At 44.4% G+C, this 15948-nt stretch overlaps 4 non-coding genes and 1 pseudogene across 4 annotated transcripts; 3 read left to right on the top strand and 2 right to left on the bottom strand.

Moving 5' to 3' along the window:
• Nucleotides 1-12036: 12036 nt before the first annotated feature.
• Nucleotides 12037-12109, bottom strand: trnar-ccu (transfer RNA arginine (anticodon CCU)). Its single transcript has one exon. It is a non-coding gene; the product is annotated as a tRNA-Arg (tRNA).
• A 1297-nt stretch (nt 12110-13406) lies between these two features.
• LOC148633750 (U5 spliceosomal RNA) lies at nt 13407-13523 on the top strand. The gene has a single exon (XR_015933820.1). It is a non-coding gene; the product is annotated as a U5 spliceosomal RNA (small nuclear RNA).
• A 230-nt stretch (nt 13524-13753) lies between these two features.
• LOC148633749 (U4 spliceosomal RNA) lies at nt 13754-13833 on the top strand (annotated as a pseudogene).
• An 813-nt stretch (nt 13834-14646) lies between these two features.
• trnai-aau (transfer RNA isoleucine (anticodon AAU)) lies at nt 14647-14720 on the top strand. The gene has a single exon. It is a non-coding gene; the product is annotated as a tRNA-Ile (tRNA).
• Nucleotides 14721-14932: 212 nt separating this feature from the next.
• LOC148633747 (5S ribosomal RNA) lies at nt 14933-15051 on the bottom strand. The gene has a single exon (XR_015933768.1). It is a non-coding gene; the product is annotated as a 5S ribosomal RNA (ribosomal RNA).
• Nucleotides 15052-15948: the final 897 nt, after the last annotated feature.

Raw genomic sequence — 15948 nt, 5'->3', positions numbered from 1 at the left:
TTTCACAACACTACCTGTAGCCCGTCTGGAAATAAATCCTCATTCTGATTGTTGCCCTGGGCATGTACCAATAAATCACTGAGCATATATATATATATAGCACTGTGTTGAAGCTAGAGACCTGTATGTAATAATATGATGCTAAAATGTTATTTTCACATATATTAATGTAATCAATTATTGCTTATGCTTTATAAACAAATCGAATTTAAATAAAAGCTTAAGTTTTGTATTTATCTTGTACCATAGAACATGATTTTCTTTGTATTTCAAGCCCACAAAGTGTCCAAATGACGCACTACATGATATAAGGAAGATTATCACATGCATATCGGTATTATCTTTCTTATGAAAATGCATTCCTTTCATTACCTTTTACTTTTTAAAATGAACTCAAATTGTGCATAATGTAATAATTTAAGTAGAATAGATTCTAATAATATAATGATCCAGTGTGTTGCACTACTTCACTGCTTCACTGCTCTATGCCGTCTGGAAATAAATCCTCAGACTGCTTACTGCCCTGGGCATGAACCAATAAATTACAGGAGCACATCTATATATCACTGCGTTGAAGCAGGAGACACACAATCACTGCAAACACATCCTAAATACAGTGTTCCATCACCTTTGACCTCATCCAGAACATATCATTTCTTGAAAGGGATTGCTGTCCGAATGCACATTCAAATCCCAAACAGAATCTCTAGTAATATACGATCGTTTGTGAAACATGCAAATGACTGTCTCAGGGGCCCATTCCTCATTGTCAGACACATGTATGCAATGCTTTCACCGTGCATTGAGCAATAGGGATTAAAGACGCCACAGGTAAGGTTAGATGTCATGTTCTATGATCATTTCTTTCAGCATTAGGGACTAAATATACTAAACGTATGATGCTTAAATGTTATTTTCACATATATTAATGTAATAAATGATTGCTTATGCTTTATAAACAAATCTAATTAAAATAAAAGCTTAAGTTTTGTATTTATCTTGTACCATAGAACATGATTTGCTTTGTATTTCAAGCCCACAAAGTGTCCAAATGTTCTATGATCATTTCTTTCAGCATTAGGGACTAAATATACCAAACGTATGATGCTAAAATCCTGAAAAAAGGATGTGCTCCATCTCGTCAGTAGATTGGATTCCAAAACTGATTTGGGTCAATATACATTACCTTTGAAGATAAGGTACAGTCTACTGTAGGGAACCATCAACTTAGAAAGCATTGGCCTTCCCTGGGGGTCAGGTAGGTGCAAAAGATAAACCTTTATCTATCTTTATCTTAAGATAAGTGGCCAAGCAGTATTTTTCCAAGTTTCACCAAGCTCATCATGTTGCCATAGTAGACAAAGTTCTATAAAATGTTAAATAACTTTTAAAAAAAGCATCTTGGTCTTTCAGTACTGTACAAGGTGAATTAAACTGTCCCTGGTAATAAAAAGTAATTAGAAGCATCCCAGAAACTTTATCTCTAGAAACATTAGCTGTTTTATATCATGTAATTTAGTGTGATGTTGTCAGAATTCAAGGACATTATCACACACAGAAATTGGTTCAGTTAAATCTAAAAAACACACCTAAACATGGGTTTAAATGTAAAATAGAAGTCTTACCTCTTGTCAAAAGATTTAATTCAAGAAGCGATGTAATAAATGATTGCTTATGCTTTATAAACAAATCTAATTAAAATAAAAGCTTAAGTTTGGTATTTATCTTGTACCATAGAACATGATTTTCTTTGTATTTCAAGCCCACAAAGTGTCCAAATGACGCACTACATGATATAAGGAAGATTATCACATGCATATCGGTATTATCTTTCTTATAAAAATGCATTCCTTTCATTACCTTTTACTTTTTAAAATGAACTCAAATTGTGTATAATGTAATAATTTAAGTAGAATAGATTCAGGTAGGAAATATAGAGTCATGATGTTTATGGCTGACATCATTTCACATGTGTGAATTTTAAGCTAAGAAATAAAAACATTTACAATGAAGATACCATTGCTTAATTTTTAATGCCTTTAAAAAATAAATACCTCCTGAGAATAATTTGCCACTCCCAGATCCTTGGTAAGGTACTGTTTGAATCCAATCAGGAGAGGAGCATCCAGGGAGTGCTTTCTATAGAGTCCAGCTTGGGCCACTCTCTTCCGGCCTGCTGATACTTTTTAACTACTCAGGGCCTGTAAGGATATAAAACACCGGCTTAAACATTTTATACCTATAAGACAAATTAGAATTTTAGTAAAAAAAGATACATCTGAAAAATAAAAAGTCTTACTGCTGATAGAGTTCTTCAGAGCTCACATCTTTCCCTTCCTTATCCGCTTCTGTTTCAGTTTCTAGAGGAGCCTCTGGCATCTTTTCCTCCTGTACAGCGGCCTCTTGCTCAGGGCCGCTGGAATGCAGGTAGATTCTTTTCAACATGCTTTTACATAATATGTTGTAACAATGATTTCAAAAAGAAACTACAGAAGCCTTACAGATTAAAAATATCTCACCTTGCCGATGTGTCTTCAGGCTTCCCGTGTACAAAAAGGCCTAAGGACTCTAGCAGTCTTACAACCACTATCCTGTTTGCCTCACCAGACACGATCTCTGTTCTGTGGTAATCCACGATGACCCCGTTCTTCAGGTGATTCATCATGTCCTCCCTCGCCTGTTGAGAGGCCATCCTGATCTCTTCTGCCGTGGCGTGCTTCATACATGCCCTCTTCAAGTGAGCAGGAAGCTGATCAAAAGTATTCAGGCACATCTTGCACACCAGGGGAATCCTCACGGGTTTCCTTTGAAAATAAATAATACCATCTGTGTATAGAAACAAGCTAAGACTGATTTCTTAAATTATCCTTAAAATTCTCTCTCATAGTTTGAGCATAATGATTTTATTGCATTTATATAAGAATTGCTCATTGCTCCAAAATAAATAATGGTTTCATAAAAAAGTGAACAATTACTTGGTCTCAGTCACAGACTTTCCAATAGAAGCCATTGTGGAGTTCAGCAACTGCAGGTCCTAGAAGTGGGGAAGGAATTTTAAAAGAGAAATTGAATTACAATACAGAAGGAATGGCTGAGGGATCACTGAAATATATATATATACAAATTCCAAAGACTGAGTCCATATATAAACACCTACCTTTCATTTTCAGTATAAGAAAAAAAAAACATTATCTTCCAAAGCATCATAAAATTGTCCCTTCTTCCAGACTCTACTTCTCTCTTGTAGTAGTACAGCAGACCTTTCCAGGTGAGCAGATCACAGAGTCCGAAATGAGCTTCCTCCATCAACCAAAGTACCTGAACATGACTCTGTCTTCATAAAAGCGCCCCTGTAATAAAGAAATTCAATCCGAAATAAAGAGGGCAGTTGCCTACTGAAATACAAGAAGTCATCAATTTTAACCTAGCAACACATTAAAGGCTGCATCTATACAAGTACGATTCTAGAAATGCTCACCAGATTACGTTTTAAGAAGGAACTGCGCCTCAGGTTCCGCCGAGATCTTAACTCGGATGGCAGGATTCAGAGTCCGGAGTGTGGACTGATGGCGCACGGAGGGTCCACATACTGTGGATCCCTCAGTGATCTTCCGCGTATTCAAACCGCCAGCGTGTGACTCCCCTGTCCCCGTGACCTCATTGCTCTGCTCTCTCCTCTGTGCAGCCGAGCCCGACTCACGGTAAAGTGAAAAAAACTATGCCCTCAACGTAAGATTTACTCTGGAGCGAGGATAGATGTTACCTTTTTATCAATGAACAGGATGTATGTGATGTGGCGACTAGGTTCAATTTTGTATCCTCTTTAAAAGATTAAGGACTGGGGTGAGCGTGATTTACCAACCTTTCAGCTAAGAACCTGACGTGCGTTTAAGCTGCATAGACTCGGTCGTTTAACTCTTCTCCATTAGCAGGGTTAAGGTTAAAGAAAAAAAACATTGCTGACTTCTTTTTTTTTTTGCCTGCCGCTAGCGCTAATTAGCCAGGTTTGTATTTCATGTTTTGCAAGTTGCATCCATTTTAAGAAAAACAAGTCGCGTTAAAGACAGGAAATGCATACTTGTATTTAATTAAGTCTAGCCGTAGGCGGTTGTCCGTAAGGACCAGTTCTGTTAGAGAAGACAGAACAAAGAAGGCACTGCTGGGATTCGGACCCAGGATCTCCTGTTTACTAGACAGGAGCGCATTACCCAACAAGTTTCGACGAGGTGGCCGAGTGGCCAAGGTGATGGACCGCTAATCCATTGTGCTCTGCACGCATGGGTTCAAATCCCGTTCTTGTCGCTTTCCATGTCTGATATGTGTGCCTGTTCGACGTTGGCCCTCCTGTTGTTTGCTCTGGTACTAGAGCCATACATTTTCTAGCGGTGGCTGAAGAAGGTATAGTAGGCTAACGTCGGTATCGAGCAGTGGCAGTACCAGTATTTACGTGCCGCTGCTGCCAAGTGGCTCTGGGTTGAGACCGCGTTTTCACTTACTTGCACGGAGAAACGGAGAAAGCGATTTTTGACAGTCTCTCGAGAGACTGCGCTAGGTGTTTAGGGATAGACTTTGTCAGTTCCCCCTGGGATGATGGCCTCTCAAATAGTTTGTGATTCCTCTAGACGTTTATACACTAGAAGCCTGCTTCGTGGCTTAAATCCAAGCTAAGGAAACGAGTTAGAGGTCTGATGCAGAACTGAGAAATTCAATGAACGGGAACACTACAGTACATTGCACTCTATGTGTGAGGAAAGCTGCCCCCTTCTGTCCCTTGTCGACCGAATAGAGGACTGTAAATGGTACCGCCAAGAAACTTTAGGATGCTGGTTGGAATCCAGCTCCAAAGAAGCCCCTTTGGGTGTTATGTGATCAAAAGCGCAACAGAACTGTTTTCCGTGGAGCAGGTTTCAGCCCGTAGACCTGTTTTATTTGTAGGGCAGGGAGCATTCCCAAACGCGAATCTCCTGTTTTAGAAATGCTTTGGGCGGCGTGAAGTGAAAATAAGAAATGGGCTCCAGATGCACATGGAAGCAATCAAGTGTTTCATCCGAGCTGTTTCAAAGACTGTTCAAGAGCTTTCCTTTCACAGAGGCGCAACGATTAATGATGGGGGTGCACCCTTCAATGCGCCTTACAACTCTAGGGAGTGATTGAGACGATTCGTAGCGTGTGCTCATTTCCCTCTATTCCTCGTGTTGCAGTGGTAGGATGACGTAAATTACTGCTTCGACACGTAACAGCATTATAATCAAGTGCAAGAGCTGAGGGCTTTAGTTTTGTTTCGTTTTCCATGGCGTTCGTAAGCGCGCAAATCAAAGGCAATTCCTGCGGCTAACACGAATGTAAATGCTTTTGAAAGTGCAGTGTGGTGCAGCTTGTAAAATCCTTGTCCACATTTGTGGTTTGTTGATGTTTTTTCTGTCTGCCAAAGTTGCATTTTGACATCCGGACGGGGAGACTTTATCATTTGAACGTGAAGCCAGCCTTAAACCCTCTGAGGCGTGTCTGTCTGCCGGCACGAATCTTGTGAAAGGTATTTTTTTTTAACGGAGAGCGACTTTAAAAAGGTTTCCGCAGCCACCTCGCACTCCGTGTTAGATTATAGGAGGAATGCGGCAGCGGCGAGCTCGCTGTAGTCGTAGCCGAGTGGTTAAGGTGATGGACTCGAAATGCATTGGGGACTCCCCGTACAGATTCGAATCCTGCAGACTACGGCGTCTGCCGCACGTCGCTTTGTGCCTGCGCGGAAAAGGCGTAGTGCTGCTTCTCCTTTCCTCGTGCTATAAAAACGCTAAATCAATTGTCCCCGCTGCCATGGAAATCAATTCTTCAAGTAACCACACACTTTGTGTTCGCACCTCTGGTGCTCTACTTATGCCTTTGAAAACGTAATGAATAAAGCTGAAAGAACCGACACAATATGTAGGTGCTCGTAAAGCACGCAGTAAAGAACTGTTAACAGCAAGGGTTTCAGTGGGTTAACTGAGGAGAAGGCGTGATCGCTAATTGTTGACTTTGTATTTGGTGTTAGAAACACTCTTACTGTGCATGACGTGCAACTAATGTAGCCACAGAAATTGCATCACGCTTTCATGTATGCTATTGCAGACACCAACGTTGCCTAGATAGAAAACCGAAATAGCCGTGGGTTTGCTTGCTGGTCTGAAGGATCTCTCTTCGAATATCTATCATTTGTCAATGGAAGTAAAAGGCGCTGCAATCTCATACGTTCAGAATCAATCTCGCAGCTGTTGTTCGACTTTATTTCTTGATTAATTACAACTGAGTGTTGCATGAGCAGTTACGTAAACTTTTCTGGTATATTTGAACACAGATGCCGTTCTTCAATTAAAACTAACAGTACATTGTCAGGGACATTCAGTTCTATAAAAACATGAGACAGACAAGAGAATATTTCTACCTTTCATGTGGACTACGTGTTGACTTACTGATCGGAATAATTGAAAAGTTCGGGTCATAGCCGATGCAGTGCGTGCTAATAAGAACAACAGCAACGCTGAGCTCTCAGCACCGTACTGAGCCCAGGTGTTTTTCTAAAGCTGTCAGGTGCAGTTCATTTACAGTACGCCCCCTGTCTCAACGGTAGGACGGAGTCAAATACTGCCTCGACACGCAACAGCATTATAATAAACCGCAGGACTTGAGGGCTGTTCTCTTTGAATGTTCCAAGTCATTCGTAAGAGCGTAGGTCAAGGGCCATTCGTGCATCTCCTGTAACTCGAGTAAAAATGCTATTCAAAGTGCAGTGACTGAAATCGTCATCCACATGTCTCCGTTGTTGATTTCTTTCTGTCTAAGAAAGTTCTATTTTCATGTCCGAACGGGGAGACTTTATCATTCCAACTTGAAGCCACCCTTAAGTACTCTGAGGTGTGTGTCTGCTTACACGTATGGCGTAAAAGGTTTCTTAAACGGAGAGCGAACTTGAAAAAAGTTGCCGCCGCCGCCTTGCACTCCTTGTTCGATTGTAGCAAGAAGCCAACAGCTGGCGTACTTACTGTAATCGTGGCCGAGTGGTTAAGGCAACACACTTGAAATCTGTTTGGGTCTCCCTGCGCAGGTTCAAATCCTTTGCATTTGCTCTCGTGCGTGCATGAAAAAGGACCAGCGCTGTTTTGTTTTCGCTGGGACCTTTAACACTCTAAATCGCCTATACCCGCAGCCTGTGAAATCGATTCTTCAGCACCCACGAGTGACGCTTTGCAGCTGGACGCAGATAACGATGCTTTTCTGCAACAAGCTTTCCAGCTGAATTTTCTCGGCAGCTCCGTACTGAACCTGTTCTCCATTGCAACATAGCGGAGGCTCGTCACGTCTATAGCAAGGCTGTGTAGGACCGCATACGCCACAGTGACTTGTACACAGACCACATGAAAGGCAAGCAAAATACACTTTTAAAATTCCAAAGACTCACAAGGTCAGAGGAACAGCGATGACCTGAACAGATCTGTTACAGAAGTCTAGGTTGACCTTTTTAGAGCTGTAATTGCATTTTTGTTTAATAGAAGATCAAATCTACTCGCATGTACCAGCACCTTACAGTTTATTGATGTTTATTCTATTTAAGTAATAAGATTGCTAACGATGTTGGACTTTAGCCGGTGTTTTTTAGAACAAATTGCTTACTCTTCTGTAAGGAATACGCAGTACGTGCCTTTGTTAGTCATTGCTCACCATACCTGTAACTTTCTTATCTAACTCACTTCCTCAAATGGTGAAGGTCCACAAACATAAATGAAAAAAACCCAAATCCAAGTGTCTGTAAAAGCGCCGGGCTCCGCTGGCGCTGTTCCCTAGTGGCTTAAAGTGCCTGCCTAGTAAGCAGGCGATCCTGGGTCTGAATACCAGCGGTGCCTCTCTCCGTGTCTTGTTGTGCCGAATGTCTCATTTCAGACAAACATGTACAGCTTGGTTCAGTTTAATGCAAGAATTCATTTCCTTTCTGGAATAACTTGTTTTTGAAGAAATCCATACAGCTTGTGAAAGATGAAATCCATTTCTTGGTTGTCAGTGGAAAAAGATTGCCGGCTGCAAGAAGCGCAAGTGATTGTTTTCTTTGACCATAAACCTGCAAATGTAGGGCGCACAAAAGACTGTCAGACTCTGTGGTGCTGAAAAGTTGGTGGTTCAAGCCCCTCCAGTATGCGTGTCTCAGTTTTTCCAATGTAAACATCATCACCATCGCTAAAGAAGATGGCACAGAAGACTCCACAGCCGAAACGTTGTGCTTCTTTTCTTCTCTTTTCAGCATGGAGTAAACCTTTGCTTTATCTTTTGCAGCCTACGCATGCTGACACAGCTACCTTTCTCTTAACGCGCCTCAATCATTATTCACCAAAACCATCAGCAGAATGTGTCGCCTTTGTGGTGATGTCACTCCTCTGCTTCACAAATGTCCTTAGTGACGGGCCATTTCTTTCTGCCATTTTTCCGGAGCAGTTATTGATTGCTCCATCATTTCCCTCTTACTTTCCATCACTAGATTGAAAAGAAAAACAGAAACAGGCTGACAGGACGACAATCAAATTGCAAAAACTCATCAAAGCACTCGATAGAGTATTTGAATCCACAAGTAGCTACGAGCAACTTTGTCCTGGCTTGCATGAAAGTCGGAAAATGTCAAAAAGAACAAGATGGTGGCTTTTTCATATTCGTTCTTTTATTTTTAGTTCGTTGCTTCTTCTGTCCATTGTCCTCCTGCCTGGCTCTTGACCTGTGACTGTTTGAACGCACACAGTAGACTTTCATGCAGGGGATTTGTCCTGAGCCTCTGTGAAAGACCCACCCACCCCCATAAATAACTGCTCTAGAAACACATGAATGCAAAACTAAACCACAGCTTAAAGAGGAGCTTGTCATGACTGCCAGGCAGTTAAGACCAACTCTTAAGCAATCTAAACAGCACCAGCAGCGGATGATTATTAACAAACGCCGCCGCACGAGTTAACCCACCTGCACACACTCCACCGTGCGGTACGCAGTGCTATTTTTACCATCTTTACCTGCTTCCCGCTGGTATTGAGTCTACTCCTTGAGAGCTCTACCTGGCGTTTTTTCCATTACCTCGTTTATTCTGGATATTGGACTCCCCTTCTGCCTTTTTGACTTTGGACCTCGCCTCTCACCTTGGACTGTTTGCCACCAGTGTTCTCCCTGGATTACGACTTACCTTACGCCTCTTGACCATGAAACAAAGCAAAGCAGAGCAAAACAAAATGAACAAACGAAAACCCTCACGTCCCGCACTTGCATATAACGCCGTTATGTGCCCAAGCGGTATTGTACGTCATCCTAGCACTGCACCCCGGGGCGTATGGTATATGGGAACGAGCACACGCCACGAATCATCTCGAATCACTCCCTACAGCTGTAAGGCACCTTGAAGCGTGCACCCCCAACATTCTTCTTTGCGCATCTGTGTAAGGTAAACTCTTGAGGAAACTCTGAACCAGCTCTAAGGAAACTAATCCGATTAGACGTTACTTTGACTCATCCTTTAAGGGACCCTTGTTAATTGGAGAAATCAATGATTTCGAATGAATTCTGTATGCGTTAAAAGACAGCTATACACAGAAAACATGCAGGACACTTCTCATGATGTTTCCCAAGCCGAAACACAGTGCGTTTTTCCAAGCCATCTGACAAAGCCCGCCCACTGAAAACTGCAGCAAATCGTGTAAAGACGTTCAACTTTGTAACTACTGCACACACAGGAAGCAGAATAAATTCCTCTTTTCAAACTGTCAAAGGTTTGCTTTGCGAACACTGCAGGACATCGCACAATCTCTTTTGAACGGGGACAAACGATTTCTTATGGGGCACAGTAAGTACAGATGTTTAAAAAGCTCCACTCATGCCGACGATGCAGCATGAAGAAGCGCAACCTAACGTTTGCATTCCTAGCAAATTCCTTTTATTTTTTGATAAATAAAGACAGTCTTGTTTAACAAACAACACACACAACATTTTACATTGTCAATTCAATTCAAATCAATGTATTTCTATATAGCGCCTTTCACAACAAGGTTGTCCCAAGGCACTTAACAATGCAAGTTGTTAAGAGCCTTGTGTCTAATATGCCGCCTAGGTTACGTGCTGTCTCTTTGAGGCAAATGTTTAAATCCTCTGAGTTAAGTGCTGAAGTTATAGTAGTCTTATCAGTATTGTTGCCTCCGATCAACAGATCCTCATTTTTCTCAGAGTTGAGTAACAAAAAGTTTTCACACATCCAAGTATTTCCTTCCTTAATGCATTTAACTAAACTGATAATAGAAGAGTTGTTGTTTGGTGTAAACAAAATGTTTATTTGAGTGTCATCAGCATATGAATGAAAGTTCATATTATTTTTTCATATTATCCTACCTAGCAGCAGCATGTAGAGAGAGAGAGCAATATTGGTCCCAGCACTGATCTTCTGGTACCCCAAATTGAACTGGTGACATTGATGAAGCAGTACAATTATTAGATATTTGAACATAATGAAAACGATGAGTAAAATGTGAAGTAAACCACTGAAGGACGGTTCCAGATAAGCCAACCTCAAACTCAAGCCTGTGTAACAAAACAGAGAGGTCAACCGTGTCAAAGGCAGCTCTAAGATCTAGAAGCACAAGCACTGTTGCATTCCCCGCATCAGTAGGTAAGAGAATATCATTTACGACTCTTGTTAATGCAGTTTCAGAAACCAGAATGAAATTTCTCAAGCATATTATTTGAATCCAGATACGATTGACGTTGGGCAACAACTATTCTCCCAAGACTTTTAGATTGAAATGGGACCTTTGAGACAGGCCTGTAGTTGTTAAGAACTTGTGGATCCAAATTTGACTTCTTAAGGAGCGGTCTAACAACCGCTACCTTAAATTGATCAGGTACAACGCCTGACGCAAGCGATGCATTCATCATACTAATTATAGGTCCTGCCAGTCCTTCGAGGGAATCTTTGACTAGCTGAGTGGGGATGGGATCTAGCGAACAGGTGGTTGACTTTGTCTTACGTCTGTGTTCATGAGTCCACCATAAGAAGAAATCTGAACAGGAGTGGTGATCATGCGAGGTCACCATGGAGGAAACCACTGCTCTCCCCCCCAAAAAAACCACCACTGCCCCTCTCAAGTTTGTTAAAGACCACATGGATGTTCCACAGCAACTCCTGGAACAATGTTCTGTGGACAGATGTGACAAAAGTTGAACTTGTTGGTAAATGTGCACAGCGTTATGTTTGGAGATAACAAAACACTGCATACCAACTCCAAAACCTCATCCCACCTGGGAAGCATAGCGGAGGCTGTACGGCTTGCAATCATCGAGGGACCGATGAATTCCAAGATGTATCAGGAAATTCTACAGCAGAATGTCAGGGTGTCTGCCTGTGATCTAAAACTCTAAAGACGCTGGGTCATGCAGCATGACAAAAACAAAGGAGTACATCAACAACAGAGTGGCTGAAACAGAAGAAATTCCGTATTTTGGGATGGCCAAGTAAGAGTCCTGACCCCAATCCCATTGAAGTGCTGTGGCGTGATCTGAAGCAGGCCGTTCAGTGCAAGACATCCCAAAAATATACATGAACTGAAACAGTTTTTCATAGAGGAATAGGCCAAAATACCTCCTAACCGCTGCTCAGGTCTGACCAGCCGCTACAGAAAGTGGGGGTTGAGGTTTTTGTCATAAAGGAGGTTCCACTAGCTCCTTAATATAAGGGTTCATGTACTTTTTCCATCAATGACCTTGATTGTTTAAACCATTTGGTCAATAAAGAAACAGCAATGTCAAATGTTGGGCGTGTGTTGTTTGTTAAATCAGACTCTCTTTATTAATTATTATGACTTAGATAAAGATAAGATCACATGTTAGGAGCCATTCATGCAGAAATCCACATCATTCCAAAGGGCTGTTTACAAAAGTTTTTCTCCCAACTGTATGTGAGAGAAAAGCAGAGACGCTCACTGAGTAAGGTGGGGTTGCAGCTTCACAAATCACAAGGACATTTGTACACTCAAAAAGGGACAGGAGCACCCCAGATGGGACTCGAACCCACAATCCCTGGCTTAGGAGGCCAGTGCCTTATCCATTAGGCCACTGGGGCACACTGGGTTGGGTCGATCACGCTGATGAAGAGCCAGTTTTTTTTTTCCTTTGCTTTTTCAAAGGGATCCCCAAAATTAGGAAAGTTAGGCAGCAGAAGGTTTACTGTGACCTGAGAAGGACCGGCATCCAATCACGGTGGTACACACACACACGCTCTCACTCATCTGAGCTACACGGCTACCAAGATGATCTCAGGTGCGCCGAGCTGGTACGGAACATATTGAACTGATTGACGGCGAATTGTCTCTCAGACAGGCTTTTCACCTCTGAGCTCCCTGACTGACAGTAATCAGCTAGGTAGTGAAACAGTCAGCTGCTTCTAAGCCTTAAACAGCTGCATCTCGGCGCTTCCACAGAGAGATGATTTGAAAGCCAAACATCGCCCATTGGGAACACCTTACTATCACTAGTTTAAGAGACTCTTAAGGTCTTGCAGAGGTGCCTGTCTAATAGCATGCGCTTTGCAAGCTATAGGTGTTTAGGCTGAGGCAGAATGCCTGTTAACAAAATGTTTTTCTAAAGGGGCCTCGCACTCTTTTCCAAGCAATGGTCACCATCCCCACCGAGTGTCACAATGTAGTCATGTCCTAGGACATCACCTGTTAGTCTCCATTTGTCTGCCACCAACACTTTAGGTTACGGGGTCACAACCGCACCCCGGAGACCAGAGGAGCCGTTGGCGTTCTGGCGGCGCAGATTGGGCTGAAGGTGGGGCGCTTGAATCTCGCTGTTGGAGGCCGTCTGAAACTGACCCAAGCCTTTCCCTTGAATTAAATGTAAATAAGAAATGAACCCCAGATGCACATGGAATCAATCACGTGTTTCCTTTGAGCCGTTTCAGAGACTGCTCCAGAGTTTACCTTGCACAGATGCGCAAAGATTAATGATGGGGGTGCACGCTTCCAGGCGTCTTACTACTGTAGGGAGTGATTGAGACAATTCGTAGCTTGTGCTCATTTCCCTCTATTCCCCGTGTTACAGTGGTAGGATGACGTAAATTCCTGCTTCGACACGTAACGGGATTATAATCAAGTGGAGGAGCCGAGGGCTTTAGTTTTGTTTCGTTTTCCATGGCGTTCGTAAGCGCGCAAAACAAAACAAGAAAACAATCCAACTACTCCAACTACAGGCTGATCAAGGTATCTCCCCTGCCAGGTAAGCCGAGAGCCGCAGGCGATGAGCCCGGAGCTGAACGGGCCCCACTGGCTCGTTTGTAAGGCCAGGTGCATTGCCAACCACGACCGGCAGGGCAGAGGCCTTGAAGGCGGCCTGGGCTCCTGCAGCTGTCCAGCCACGCACTCTGGTTTCTCTTCATCTCGTACAAATCTTTTGCCTTTTACTAAAGATTTCCAAGTAAAGGAGCATGAATGAGTTCCATACAATTTTTGTGCTTCCCTGCCTTCGGGTGGGGCGCAGCTGGGCTGGTCAAAGAGAGAAAACAAAACCGCTCACAATCGCTCTTATTACGGCGACTGTGGCCGTCTGCTCTGCGAGTCCTCGGTCTCCGCCTGTCTGATTGGCGCTCTTTCCTCTGGGAGGCGGGAAGTGTCCGGCCGCAAATATGAAGCGTTACAGCAACGACATGCCATGAGACGATTGATAACGATTTCCATAGGATCCCCGCGGTTGCCTGGCAACCGTCAGCTTTGTGCAGTGGCAGTATCGTAGCCTGTGAGGTTTAGCCGAGGCACGATTATTGCTAGTTGAAAACTTTTCTCGTCAGAGCGTGACATAGTCTTGCAGGCATCGTGCTGTCTAACTGCAATACTATACCGCTGGAGGAAACAGCCCGGGTTCAATGAGCCTTGGAATGTGACTAGGAAAGTGAAGCCTTTTGAAAGAGGTAATGTCGACGCTTTTTTAACAGAGCACCAAAAAAACGTCTTTTTTGAAGGACTGGGCAGTGAGCATTGTTGGTTCAGTGGTAGAATTCTCGCTTCCCATGCGGGAAGCTCTGGTTCGATTCCCAGCCAAAGCAGTGGCTTTTGCAGCGAGTGGCTCCATCACTTGCATCCCCTTGCAACTCGCAACTGAAAACCCACTGAAGCAAAACAGGTGTTAGCCAGGTCAGTACCCGGATGAGGGTAAGCTACAGGGAAAAACAAAGTTTCCAGCTGGAAGCGGAGTTAATGGTGCCGGTGGGGGGGCGCTCACCCTGAGGTCTGTGCGGGTCCCAATGCCCCAGTATAGTGACGGAGATGCTGTGTTGTAAAAGGGCGCTGTCTTTTGGATGAGATGTAAAACCGAGGTCACAGCGCTCTGTGGTCATTCAAAATGACCACCAAAACCTTTGACAAAAGCTCTTGGTAATTGATGGTCTTCAATAATGCTTCTCCTTTAGGTACATTTTAAATCAGCTGAAAAATGCTGTGAAATGGGGGGGCACTTCAGGCCAATGCAGGATTTGGGTTACAAGAACCATGAAACTGCACGAGAAAGCCCGTACACTGAATTACAAGGCTTTCTATTCAAAGGAGGGCAAAAGAAATTCCCTGAGTTTGATTTTTTGCAGCACAGAGAGGAGTATTGTCGTGAGGCCGGTTAGCTCAGTTGGTTAGAGCGTGGTGCTAATAACGCCAAGGTCACGGGTTCGAGCCCCGTACGGGCCAGAAGATTATCGACTCATCTTCATTTGCAGATTTAGAGGCAGCTTCGATATTCGTTTTACAGACGGGTTTTTTTTTTTTTAATATGGGTCACACACATGCCACAGCAACAAAACATCTCTAGAGATGAGGCTATAGATCACCTTTCCATCCTGCAGGTTTTCCTCCCAAAGCCTACGGCACCAACGGCGACCCCTGCTGGCCGGGAGAGCAAAAGCTTACAGCACCTGGTATTCCCAGGCAGTCTCCCATCCAAGTAATAACCAGGCCCGACGCTGCTTAGCTTCCGAGATCAGACGAGATCGGGCGTTTTCAGGGTGGTGTGGCCGTAAGCGAAAGCCCTGGCGCCTGACTCGCTACTTGAAGCTGTGTGTGGCGGGGGTTCCGTGCCCCCCGAGCGGGACTGAAGGATCGTTCGTGTGCAACTCTTTGGAAAGGAGCTGCTTTCCAAATCGCATTGCGTGCCTGGATGTTGGCGAATGCGCTCCCTTGTGTTGGCTCGTCCCGCACTGGAGGAGGACAAACAATCTGCACGGAGGAGCACCAGGCAAGTCTTCACCAGACAAAAACCTCCAGTGCACAGCACTCTGGAAACATTTCGGGACTTTCGCGTGTTTATTTCAGCACGTAAAGCGCACCGGTCCAACACGTTGGCCGGGCGCGCGGCGCCTCCGCCCTCTTGTGGCCTTGCGGCGTCAGAGCAAGAGGCTCCTTCTCGCTGCCCTTCCGCTGTGTTGCAGGGCCCCGAGAGGGAACCCGGAGCGCGCACTTTGTGGGGGGCGGGGGACCGCGTTCGCGCTCTGCCCCCGGTCTCTTGCGCGAGTACTAAATCTCACGGACAGGGGGGCCTCGTCATTGATTGTTACAGGTGAGACGGGGATTAGGAGGAGACCCCGACTGATGGGTAAAGCGGAGCACTAACACCAGAGGGACACCCCCGGCGTCTCTTTTTGAGAGACGCCCTGGGGTTTCCTAAAGGCCAAGGAGGGTCGGGACCTCGGTTTGACGCCTCCCCCGAAGGACGGCGCCTGTTTGTGCAGCAGAGTGTCGCCATCAGGAGGCTGGGGCGTAAGAGAGCCACACAGCCCGCAGGGTGAGCGCCCCCTACTGGTCCCAGTCACACCTCTTGCAGGAGCAGCAGCAACCGGAGCTTTTCCGGGGTGGAATCTCCCATCCGGATGCCGGCCAGGCTCACACCTGCTGGGCTGCCCCGGGGGTGAGCCCAGTCGAG

Source organism: Lepisosteus platostomus, unplaced genomic scaffold (genome assembly GCF_059453375.1).
Source record: "Lepisosteus platostomus isolate fLepPlt1 unplaced genomic scaffold, fLepPlt1.hap1 Scaffold_42_H1, whole genome shotgun sequence".
NCBI lineage: Eukaryota > Metazoa > Chordata > Actinopteri > Semionotiformes > Lepisosteidae > Lepisosteus > Lepisosteus platostomus.
Note: the sequence above shows the minus strand (reverse complement) of the source record. Positions and strands in the feature narration are given on the sequence as shown.